Source organism: Nicotiana attenuata, unplaced genomic scaffold (assembly GCF_001879085.1).
Source record: "Nicotiana attenuata strain UT unplaced genomic scaffold, NIATTr2, whole genome shotgun sequence".
NCBI classification, from domain to species: Eukaryota; Viridiplantae; Streptophyta; class Magnoliopsida; order Solanales; family Solanaceae; genus Nicotiana; species Nicotiana attenuata.
Window position 1 is genome coordinate 101,325 of NW_017673307.1, and position 12,150 is coordinate 113,474.

A 12,150-nucleotide genomic window follows, 5' to 3' on the forward strand; every position below is an offset into this window, starting at 1 on the left:
AATAAAGGCAAGAATAAACAAAACAGAAGTTTAAACAGCAACAGAAACTTCATAATATTAAAAAAGTATAGACTAAGTATGAACTTAGTCATAAACAAAAAAAGTTATTTATACAAAGTGCCCCATAAAAGGTTTGGGGACTTAACGTTTTCAACAAACCCTTAAAAAGACCAAGGGTTAAAACCATAAAAAAAAAAGGAATTCAAACTTTTCACTGAGAACTTGAAGGAACTGAAACAGGGACATCAACAGCAGCGGGCTCAGCTTGACTTGAAGGAGTGGGGATACCCGTATCATCTTCAACATTTTCAGAAGCTTCAGCCACGGGAGAAGAAAAATCTTGGTTCTGCTGAGTCTTCTCGATAGTCTCTTTGATCTTGGCTAACTCAGATTCCAAGTTAAAATTCTCTTGGCTAGCTTCAACGAGGGTATCATGGCGAGAATTTAAAAACGCCCAACTCACTTCAATGGCAGTTTTATCTTCAAGGATTTCATAATCTCTCTCCCAGTCAGCAACTTCATTTCTTAACTTTTCATTTTCAGCCAAGGCAGATTCATAAGAAGCTTGAAGAGAAGCATGGGAACTCTCTAAAAAGCGAACCTTACCAGAGGATTCCCGGAGGTCTTCTTGAGTTTGAGTCAGTGTTTGCACGAGTTCACCAGCATATGCTTCTTTTTCACCCATGAGAGCCTTCAACTCTCTAATCTCCTCACTGGCCTTGGAAAGTTGCTCAGAAAAAGAGGTTTCAAGACGCAACTTCTCTTTATTTGCTTGACTTGAGGAAGCTTTTTCAACTGCCAATTCTGAAGTCAAAGCTCGTACCTGCTGCTCTAAGGTACTTTTACTTTCTTCTAAAGTTTCCACCTCAATTTGAAGACTGTCACACTGTTCCTTCCAATTGTCTGCCTCCATTTGATAGTCACGCGTTAGTTGTTCTGAGAGGGTAACTCTTTTCATCATTTCTATGCCAATTAAATTGACCTAAAAGAGAAGAGAATATGAGAACTCTGAAAACAGAAAAAGGTTAAAGTAAAGCTTGAAAAAGGGATACCTTTAAAGAAGCATGCACTATGTCATTCATCAAGGTCAAAGAACTGTGGCTATCAAGCTTAGCTCTTTCAACTGGACCAATCAAAGGCTTTAGCCACACGTCTGCTTGACCTGATTTCCTTAAAAGATTTCCCTCAACAGGAACTTCAATAGTGACTTGCCTCATAGCAGTACCTCTACTTGAGGAACCAGCCTCAGTATGATGAACAGGTAGAGGGAGAATTGTTGAAGGAGGAACAGTAGAGCAGTAAAATTAGTCTGGGGAGGAACGGAAACATCCACGATCGGCAAAGAAGGAGTCACAGGAACGAAATTAGAAAAAGAAGCCAGGGGTGCTTCATCAGAAACCGGACCAAAATCTTCACTACCAAACCCGCGGTTAAAAAGCTGCTCAACAGAATCATGAGCAGCAGCGGGAACATCATCAACATCATCAGGGATCACCACCGTGGCTTCAACAGACTCAGTAAGAGGAATAGAACGGCGGGGGGAGCTTCATCATCAGAGATAATACGTCTACGAGCCCGTGACCTTAATACCAAGGAACCCTCATCTTCCTCTTCTTCAGAGTCTTGGTCATCAACGGCTTTTCTTTTCGATGAAGAGCCCAAAATTATTTCTTGGGCCCTTTCCAAAGAAATACGAGAAGCCACGACCGCCTCGGCACTAATTCCTCGAACTGCAAATCCTGATAAAAAGAAGGATTAAATTAAGTTCAAGAAAAAGTAATATATAAAAAAAAACTCTCTCACCATGAGTTTTCACTTTCCAACCAAATCGTTAGGAAAGAGTCTTCCAAGATCTACCCTCCATTGGGGCAGTATTCAATAGCTTTCCTACCCAACCACGAAAATTGAGAATATCGTCAACAATTCCCATGGTTGCTGGAAAAGAAAAGGAAAATTAGGATAATATCATCAAAATTGAAGGGAAAAAAAGGTACGAGAGAGTTATAAAAAAACTCACGTGCAAAATTCCACTTCTCAGGGAAGGGAACATTCTCATCACCCACTAAACCAACAGTGGGGGCAGCAACAAACCTAGCGTACCAGCCACGGTCTTTGTCATCTTCAGGATTGACCAAAACTCTTTTACTCCTTGCAACTAAGGTAAAAACACCTTGGCAAAAGAGTCTGGGGGAATAAAGGTGAATAAGATGAGAAAAGGTGAAAGGCACGCCTGCCATGTTAGATAAATGCCTCAAACAGGCAACAACCCTCCATACTAGAGGGCCAATTTGACCTAAATAAATGTCGAAAAAATGACAAAATTCAAGGATAACAGGGTCAATAGCAGGTTTGAAACCTAGTGTGAAAGGGTATGTATAAACAAAAGAAAACCCAATTAAATAAGAAGTAATTCTCTGGTTTGCATTAGGGATTATAATAGGGAAGTCATGACTCCAATGGCATTCTTTGCGAACCAAAGTTATCAGACCCTCAATAATCTGAGTGGGGTAGATATCAGCACGATATAAAGAAGACACTTGATTTCTAAGGGATTCTCTACCATTATAGAAAGATAGTTCCGCAGGAACTATTTCATCTATTGAAGGCTCACGAAGAGGTTCAGAAGGTTCCTTACCCCTAGAAGAAGATCTTTGAGAAAGAGAACCTCTGGTTCTAGATGAAGGACTGGAACTAGATGAAGGAAGAGAAGAACCACGTATGGATGAAGATCCTAAATTACGTAGTCTACCTCCTCTTCTGTTCCTACTAGGGGCAGGAGGAAAGTTATCAACAATGGAAACTCGTCTAGGGTTAGGGTTTGATGAAGACATGACAGTACGAGGAAGGTGATGAACAAGAATTGAATATTCTGAAAGCTTTGAATTTATGTGAGAAAGACAAAGATGAGAACTATATTTATATTAAGAAGCAACCATCAAAGGAAAAGGTATAATGATGGAAAGGTCATAATGAGAACTGTCGCTTCGTAATTGGTGAAGCCGTAAAAGAGCCTTAAAAAGCACTGCTAAGTCACAGAACCAACAAAAAGGTGCCACGTTTAACAAGCATTAAATGGAAGTGACAACTGAAGCGTCGATTCTATCATAGCATAAATGACGGCAAATATTCTTGCTTTAATAAAATCCACTTCCCAGATATTCAATTGATGAATAAATGGCAAGTGGCGGGACTATCTGTATTGGGAAAAATCGAGTTTACATATTGAAGTGATTGAAAGATGACGTGTCATCACACGAAGGCTGGTCAAAGAGTGATGGTAAGCAAGAAGGCACGAGTTGCAACAGGTACGAGCAGAGGTACAAGCAGAGGCACGAGTGGATATTCAAAAGACTCGATGCTCGTACCTATTTAAATCTAAAAGTTAAGAAGAATGAATCTGACAGCACAAGAGAGTACAGATACAGTATTTAATAAGCGTTAAATACTGAAAACGTTAGAGACTCTATATTAAATTACAATGATTATGTAACGTAGCATTTAATGCCTTTAACTGTCTATAATGACCTTATTATGGCAAAGGCAAAACGTATATCTTAGAGATAGCTATAAAAAGGAGAAGACTAGTCATTTGTAAGGACACGAAATATCAACTGAATATATCGATTTACTTTGCTTTCTGCTATCTATCTTATTGTTATCAAAATCAATTTCTTTTGTTCATTTTCGATTATCAGTAACCCGAGTTCTTCTAAATATAAAGTTTTGACCGAAATTCCATTTTTTGGTTAAACACTAATGGTGTCTGGCAAGTGAGATACTTCATTAAAATGTTGTTGACATTAACGGGCCAAATTAGGGAGGAACAATCAAATCACCACAAACTTGAAAAATAAGGATATATTAAATCAATCACTTATGTGTTGAAAAATAAGTGAAGACATGCATGCCAGCTCCAATTTGAGAGTGAATGCCGGAATCAATCACTTCAAAAATAGTAAAAAGTGGGTACCATGAAAATGAGGTAATATACTAATAATTCAATAAAAGGACTTGCATCGGAGAGAAGTGTTAATAACGTGTGCTTCTTAAATGGGAAAGAAAATAGAGCCCACTTTTTTGGTGGTATCACTTGGTATTAACTGTGCTCTCTTGAGTTCACTACAAACTAACACGGTTGACTAAAGCGTGTGTCAAGAGATGATTGAGATCTCTTAATCTTTAATTATAGGTCTTGAATTTGAGTCTTTCGAATAAAAAACCTCTTAATAAAGAGCGTTTTGCCTGCTTAATGGACTTGGTCGATGCAAAATTAAATTAATCGAACGAGTGAGTTTCAAATGTCGGACACATAAAGAAGAAGACAAAAACTATAGGCTAACTCCTTATGAATTTACCCGGTGCTAAAGAGATTATGTGTGAATTCACATCCAAAAGGACAAGGAAAGGGTTCAGTGTTTGATTAATTAAGCTAATTAATATCGATTACTGACAGTGTTATAGCCTTTTACGTTTTTAAACCACAACTTCGAAATGCAAATGGTATATCCAGGACCACATAATCACAATAATGCTCCATATGATTCTATGGAAAAAGAGAACAAAGGGATGCGTATAATGTTGGAATTTGGGCTTACGTTAATTGTTTATAGCCTGAAAAGATAGTGAAGTTGCTCAAGTGGGGGATACATAAAAGGCTTAATATTAAATATTGTGTGTGTGGATAAGTGAGACTAAGGGTGTTTAACGGGCCGGACCTATTTTTTTGGACCCGTACGGGTTACAGTCCGGGCCGGTTCCGGGTTGGTTCTTAACGGGTTTAACGGGTTCGGGTTCATCCGGGTAAAAATTGAACCGTAAGGGTTACGGGTTGAGGGCGCCGGGCCGGGCCGGGTTTAGTGTATTTTTAATGTTTTTTTTGGATTTTTGTTTAAATATTGTAAGTTATATTAATACAAAGTACTAACATAAAGAATACAAGGAAGGCGGGAAAAAATTGCACTTATTGCAAGTGCTACTTTTATTTCATAATTCAAAGTTTCAAACTTACAAATTAAAAGGTTTACATTTTTAACAACATGTAAATTCAAATGTTTTGCATTGCCCTAGTAAGTTCTTCATAATCAATATGCACCGATTGACCTCCTTCTGGAGTGTTAAATTCGGATGGGTTACCATGTGTTAATATATCTCCAAGTTCCTCGTCTTCTGGGCTATCAACATCTTCAAGTCCTTGATTTCTTCGTTCCGATCTAATCCAATCTCTGAAACATACTAAAACTTCCAAAGCATTGCTTCCCAATGAGTGGCGGGTGTCTCCAAGTTGTTGTCTTGCTTGGCTAAATGCACTCTCCGATGCAACAGTAGAAATTGGCACATTCAGCACGTCCCGAGCCATAGCGAAAAGAACAGGAAATTGCTTTCCATTCTCATGCCACCATCCCAACGCTGAAAATTCCTTTGTGCGAGGCTCTTTTTGCTTCTGCAAGTAGAATTGAAGTTCATCAATGTTCCTGCTACTGGTTTGAGTTTTGAAAATGTAAAAAAAATATTAAAACTATCAAGGCCTTCTTCATCATCAACAGTAGCAAAACTGCTACAATGCATAGTGGGATTAACATTGCCTACAGTACGAGCAACATCATCAATTACATTTGCATAATAATTATATAATTGTTGTAAATACTCATTTAGCATGTTCATAGAAACATATAAATTTGGGGTTTCAGTTGGTCCAATCTCCATATAAGTATATAAAGCATTCATTAATTGGTGACAATCAGACATCTTAATAGAAGGATTTAAAACAGCACCAATTAAGTAAATCGGAGGAATTGGAAAGAAATATTTCTTGAATTTTGCTTGCATTTTTTCCACAACATTCTTATATTGTTCTTTCTTCTTAAATTCAAAGAGTAGAAAAGAAATTTCAGCTATATGTACTAAAGCCATAGTAACAGTAGGGTAATATGCTCCAGAAAACTCAACAGTAGCTGTATAAAATTTATGTAAAAATCTAACAACATCATTAATGACCTCCCAAGTACTAGTTGTTAACATAGAGTTTGGATCAGTACAATGCGCATTAGCATCTTCAGTTATTGGGAATCTATATTTGTAGCAACATTTTAAAAATATATATGTATAATTCCATCTAGTAACAATTTCGTCTGGCATGAATCTGGGTTTAAGGTTATACTGGACACACTTATTCTTAAATTCCTTTATTCTAGATTGTCTATTATTTCCTTGAGAATAACACCAACTGCTCTTCTAACATGAGTAATCTCAGTTGAAAATAAATCAAGGCTACTTTTAACAATTAAATTATAAACATGACATGCACACCTAACATGAAAAATTTCATCAAGAGGTGGTTGCAAATGCAGTTTTAATATTGAAATTGCGGCATTATTGTTAGAAGCATTATCAAAAGACATACACAATACTTTTTGCTTTAGATTATAAAATTCAACTACTTCACAAATAGTACTACTTATAAACGCAGCAGTATGACTCTGATCTTCATCATATCTAAAAGCGATAATCCGTTTTTGCATACAAGTAGTATCATCTATCCAATAACATGTAATTGTCAAATAATCATTTCCATCAACAGCATGGCCAATATCAGAAGTTAGAGAAACTCTACAAGGAAGGTGGCTAAACAAATAACGTATGTATGTTTGATATTGTCCATGAAGTCTAAAGATATCAGCTCTACAAGTACTTCTAGGGACACCTTTAAATAAAGGATTGTATATCCTTTGAATATACATAATAAGATATGATGAAGAAGCAAAAGAAAAAGGTAGACATCTCAAAGCAATCATTTTTGCTAACTACTCACGATCCTTCATTTTATCATATTTCACTAGACCTCCAGTAGAAGGGTTAATAGTTATTTGATTTCCATCACCATCAGCGCCTCATTCTATGGGATGCTCAGTTCTCATATATCTACTAAGCGTCCCAGTCCTCCCTAAATTTCCTCCAGTTAAATGTTTAAAATCACCTTTACAAAGTTTGCATTTAACTCTATCAGTACCTTCTATTATTTCAAAAAAGTTCCAAACCTTACTTCTTTTTCTACGATTAGTAGTCGGAGCCACAGGTGGTCTACTACTAGTGTCACGACCACCACTCGTTGTAGCAACCCCAACACTACCAACTCCAACACTAGTAGGTGTAGCTGGTATCTCATCTTCCATTCCTATTTTATTATCTTCTATTCCAAAATCTTCTTGCAATTGTTCATAATCTATATTATCATTAGGTGATGTTTCGGAAACATGCGTAAATTGGGTATTACTATTACTACCAGATGCTGAAGGACTGCCTCTTTTTTTTATTTCCCCTACCAGTAACTTTTCTACACGCTCTTTTAGCAACATTCAACAATATTGCAAAAGTTAAAGTATAAGCTAAAATTAAATATGCAATTAAAATAGTAAATAAGAGAAAGAGTTGGAGGGAGTACACCGAATTCGACAATAAATTGAGCACTTGATTACGCAATTCCGATGTTACCACGAACAAACGTCAAGCAAGTATTTCAATTTTGAACTTCAATTGTTCAAACTTCAAATTTCGAATGACAAAACACGATAAATTAAATCCAAGAAAAGAGAGCCAAATAAAATTAGAAGATGAAATGATGAATTGAAGACTTGAAGTCTTGCAAATTGGAGAACGAGAGAATGAGAGAAATTGAGATTGAGAAATGAATATTGAGTGAAGAAATGAAGAAGAGGGGGGAGGGGGGTATTTATAGTTTTAGAGAAGGTTAGTTTTGTAAATTAAAAAAGGGTTAAAAATTAAAAAAAAAAATAGGCTATTTGTGCAATATTTCCGTTGGCCAACGGACCAAAAAATGGCCTGACCGTTGCCAACGGTCTGTGGGGCCCACTGATTCGAAAATTTAAAAAAAACAAAAAAAAAGTAGCCGTTGAACCGGGCCGGTTAACCCGGTAAGAGTGAACAGTAACTCTTCCGGGTTCAACCAGGCCGGTTACCCTCCGGCCCAGCCCCCCCCAAACCCCCTACCCAGCCCAGCCCAGCCCCCTCTTACCGGTCCGGGCCGGTTCCGGGTTCTACCGGTCTGGGCCGGTCCGGAACCGGGTCAACCCGGCCCGTTTAACACCCATAAGTGAGACCCAATAACAATTGGCCTGTGATGGGTAGACACTCTTTATAAATAGAAGCCAACCCCCCTTTCCCTTTCTATCAGAAAAACCCTAGCGTATTTTGCCTCTTGAATATGTAGTAACGGTAGACGTCCCATCAGTTAAGTTCTTTAGGTTGTGAGAGCGCGTAGCTAGTGGATCGTGAAAGTTGATCTCAGGCTTAATCGTTGTGTTTTACAGTACGCTTCCTTAAGCTCTAACTCATGGTTATGATTTTATATCTGTATAACAGTGTCTTAATCTCTACTATGACTGTAAAGTAATTATCTTACATATGATGGTTAACCTTTTCTTTTTTATAAGCAGAAACCTTACATGTGAATTTCATGGAATTTGGTTGCAAAACGATGAGGAATTATTTCCGTCTAGTGTCATCAGCAAAAGGTGAAATGAAGATATATCTGATTGTGTAGTATTCTAGTAACCGGTCCAATGAGATCTACAACCTTTGACGCTGAGTTTAAATTTATGCAAAAAATTTTAGTTATTACAAATAGTAGATATGAACCCATAACTTTTAAGATATAATGGGTTTAGTGCTAAAAAAAATCTTACAAATTGAACCTATAAAGTTTCAATTCTGGATCTGCTTACTTGTATGATTTTATAAAGACCGTCATTTTTTATTAGGAATTTTTACATTCCTATACACAATATGAAACTATATTACCCTCCCTACTCAAGTTTTACTATAATTACATTTTATATACCCAGTTACCATTTACGTACATTTTAAGGGAATTAATGATAATAATTAGCGTCCTAAAATTACTCTAGCATATCTTCCACTCCCCCACGTTTCTCTCTCCACATCCCACCAACCCTCCCCCACGTATCTTGCACCCACCCACGATTTCACCATTGACAACCATTAAAAAGCTTTGAAGCTTTGAATTCGAATTTGGGTTTTCAAAAAAAAAACTTTTGTTTGAATTGGATGTTGTTGCAAAGAATTGGGAATTCTCTCTACGTCTCTCTCTATCTCTCAATCCCTAATTTCAGTAATATAAAGCAAAGGAAAAGAGAGCAGCAATTCCACCATTGACAACCATTAAAAAGCTTTGAAGCTTTGAATTCGAATTTGGATTTTCAAAAATCATAATTTGTTTGGATTGGGTGTTTTTGCAAACAATTGGGAATATGGTTTGGAGTTTATATCTCAATTTTGAGGGATTTTGGTGAAGATTAGATGTAACGACCCGATCGGTCGTTTGCCCTTTTAGAACCCCGTTCCCCCAAATAACACTCTCCGTGCTTGCGTTAACTAATTTACGACCTGCGGGGATGGTTGGTTCGGGATTTGGAAGAGTTTGGATTGAAATATGCACAATTGACTCTTTAGGATTTTCTTAAAAGGCTAAGTTTGACTATGGTCAATATTTTGAGCAAACGTGCCAGGATTCGTGTTTTGACGGTTCCAGAGGGTCCGCAGGAAAATATGGGACCTCGGGTATGCCCGGAATCGAATTCCGAGGTCCCTAGCCCGAGTAATGAATTTTTATTTGAAATTGTTAAAGTGAAATTCTATGGATTTGAAGAAACTAATTAATGATTGATCACGTTGGTATTGGGCTCGTATGTTGGTTCCGAAGCCCAGTACAGGTCCAATATAACATTTAAGACTCCGAGTAGTCTAAGGGCGTTTTGGCCCGTTAGAAGAAAATTAAGAACTTGAAGTTCATAAGTTTGATTCAATTGGTTTTAGGGGGTGATTCTTAGATTTAGCGTTGTTTCGGGCATTTCGAAGGTTCGAGTAGGCCCGTTTCGTGATTTCAGACTTGTCGGTATGTTCGGGCGGGGCCCGGGAGCCCCGAGCGTCAATCGGACGAGGTTCGAGTGAAGTGGAAAATTTTTAGAAGTGCTGAAGCTACTGCTTCTGTCATAACCGCACCTGCCGTTGGAGGACCGCAGGTGCGAGACCGCAGATGCGGTCCATCTATCGCAGATGCGACCCAGAGCTGGCCAGGCCAAACCGCAGAAGCGGCTCCCTAGCTGCAGAAGCGGCTACGCAGGTGCGACTTCAAGACCGCAGAAGCGGTCCCAGCCCTTTTAGCCAATTTCGCAGGTGCGGTCCTTTCTCGCAGATGCGGTCCCCTGACCACAGAAGCGAAAACTGCTAGGCAGTGAGCTTCATTTAATTCGAGCTCCAGCCATTTTTGACCATTTGGCACACGGGCATTGAGCAATTTTTGAGCTCTTGAGAATGGATTTTGACATAGCATCGTGAGGTAAGTTCATCCCCCTTATTTTTAAGTTTAACACTCGAGTTTTGGGTAGATTAACACCTAAAGATTTGAAGAAATCAAGGGATTAGAGCTAGACCTAGGGTTTTAACAAAACTTAGATTTTACCACAAAATTTGTTATGAAATGAACTAGAAATTATATATTAATGATCCTTAAGTTATAGAGAACAACTTCCTTCAAAAAATTCGGAATCCAGGCACGTGGGCCCGAGGTCGGATTTTAGGAAACTTGTGTTAATGGTTGGGAAATTGCTTAAATAGTTAGAATTCGATTTTGTGAGCTTATATTGATTAGTTACTACCTCATTTAACTAGTTTGGGATCGATCGGCTCCGAATTGAGGGTTTGGGCTCGTTCTTGGTATTGGAAGTCCAATTGGAGCGAGGTGAGTCTCCTTTCTAACCTTGTAAGAGGAAATTGTCCCCATAGGTATAATAATTGAATAATTTGCTACTATATGCGGGGGCTACGTACGCACTAGGTGACGAGAGTCCGTGCGTAGCTACTATCATGTTAATTGTCCGGGTAGTCTAGGACCCGTATCATGCTATATTTGTGAATGTCTCTATATTTTCTCTCACCAATGTGATCACTTAGGATATGCTAGAAATTTGGGAAGGAATATAAGCGAATATATATATATACTTGTTGGACACTTTTATAAATTTATTTGGAAATAAATGCGCATTCATGTGATTCTTGATATTAATTGACATTTGTGGATCGGGCCGATCGCCTCGGCAGAAATAGATGCATCTATGGTTCGCGTCATTCGACCCTCTGGCAGTGCACAGTTTATTTTCTGTTGGATCGGGCCGTCGACCTCGGCATAATGTGCGCATGAGACTTATATATATGTGAAATCTTATCTATGACTTGTTCTGCTAAATACTTGAAACGTGTACGGTTAACTGTAAAATTGTTAAGGACACGACTTATTACCTCTTGCTGCATGCTGTTGATTAACTGTAACTATCCTGCCTAGCAGAACACTTTATTATATTATTTGACCCTAGTAAGTGTCAAGTCGACCTCTCGTCTCTACTTCTTCGAGATTAGACGGGATACTTACTAGGTACATATTGCTTATGTACTCATACTACACTTCTGTACTTAATTGTACAGGATATGAGGCAGGTACATCTGGCTATCAGTTTGGTGCGCACCCCTGATTCATAGCCTGAGACTTCCACGGTGAGCTGCTCCCTTCCTGTGACGTTCAGCAGCTTGATGGAGTCTTTTCCTTACTTTTGCTGTCTATTCTATCTCAGACAGTAGGATAGTTTTATTATTTTGTATATTCTACTAGTTGTCCATTACTTGTGACACCAGGTCTTGGCACACACGTTAGTAGACTATCATTTTTGGGGTTGTATAACTATTTTGTCACATTATTGTTAATTTCTGATTCGACTTGAGCTTTATAAACTTCTGCACTTATTTTGGGTAAAAGTAAAAAAAAATGAGAACTAAAGTACATTTTCCGCGTTGGCTTGCCCGATAAAGGTATAGGGCGCCATCACGATCTATTTTCGGAAATGGATCGTGACAACATAGTATCAGAGCGCTAGGTTCACGTAGCTCTCACAAGTCATGGGCAAACCTAATAGAGTCTTGCGGATCGGTATGGAGACGTCTGTATTTATCTTTGAGAGGCTATAGGGTTTTAGGAAAACTACTCTTTATTCATTTCCTCTCGTGCAGTGGTCAGTATACTAAGTTTCCTTCTTTACTCTCTCACAGATGGTGAGGACACGTACG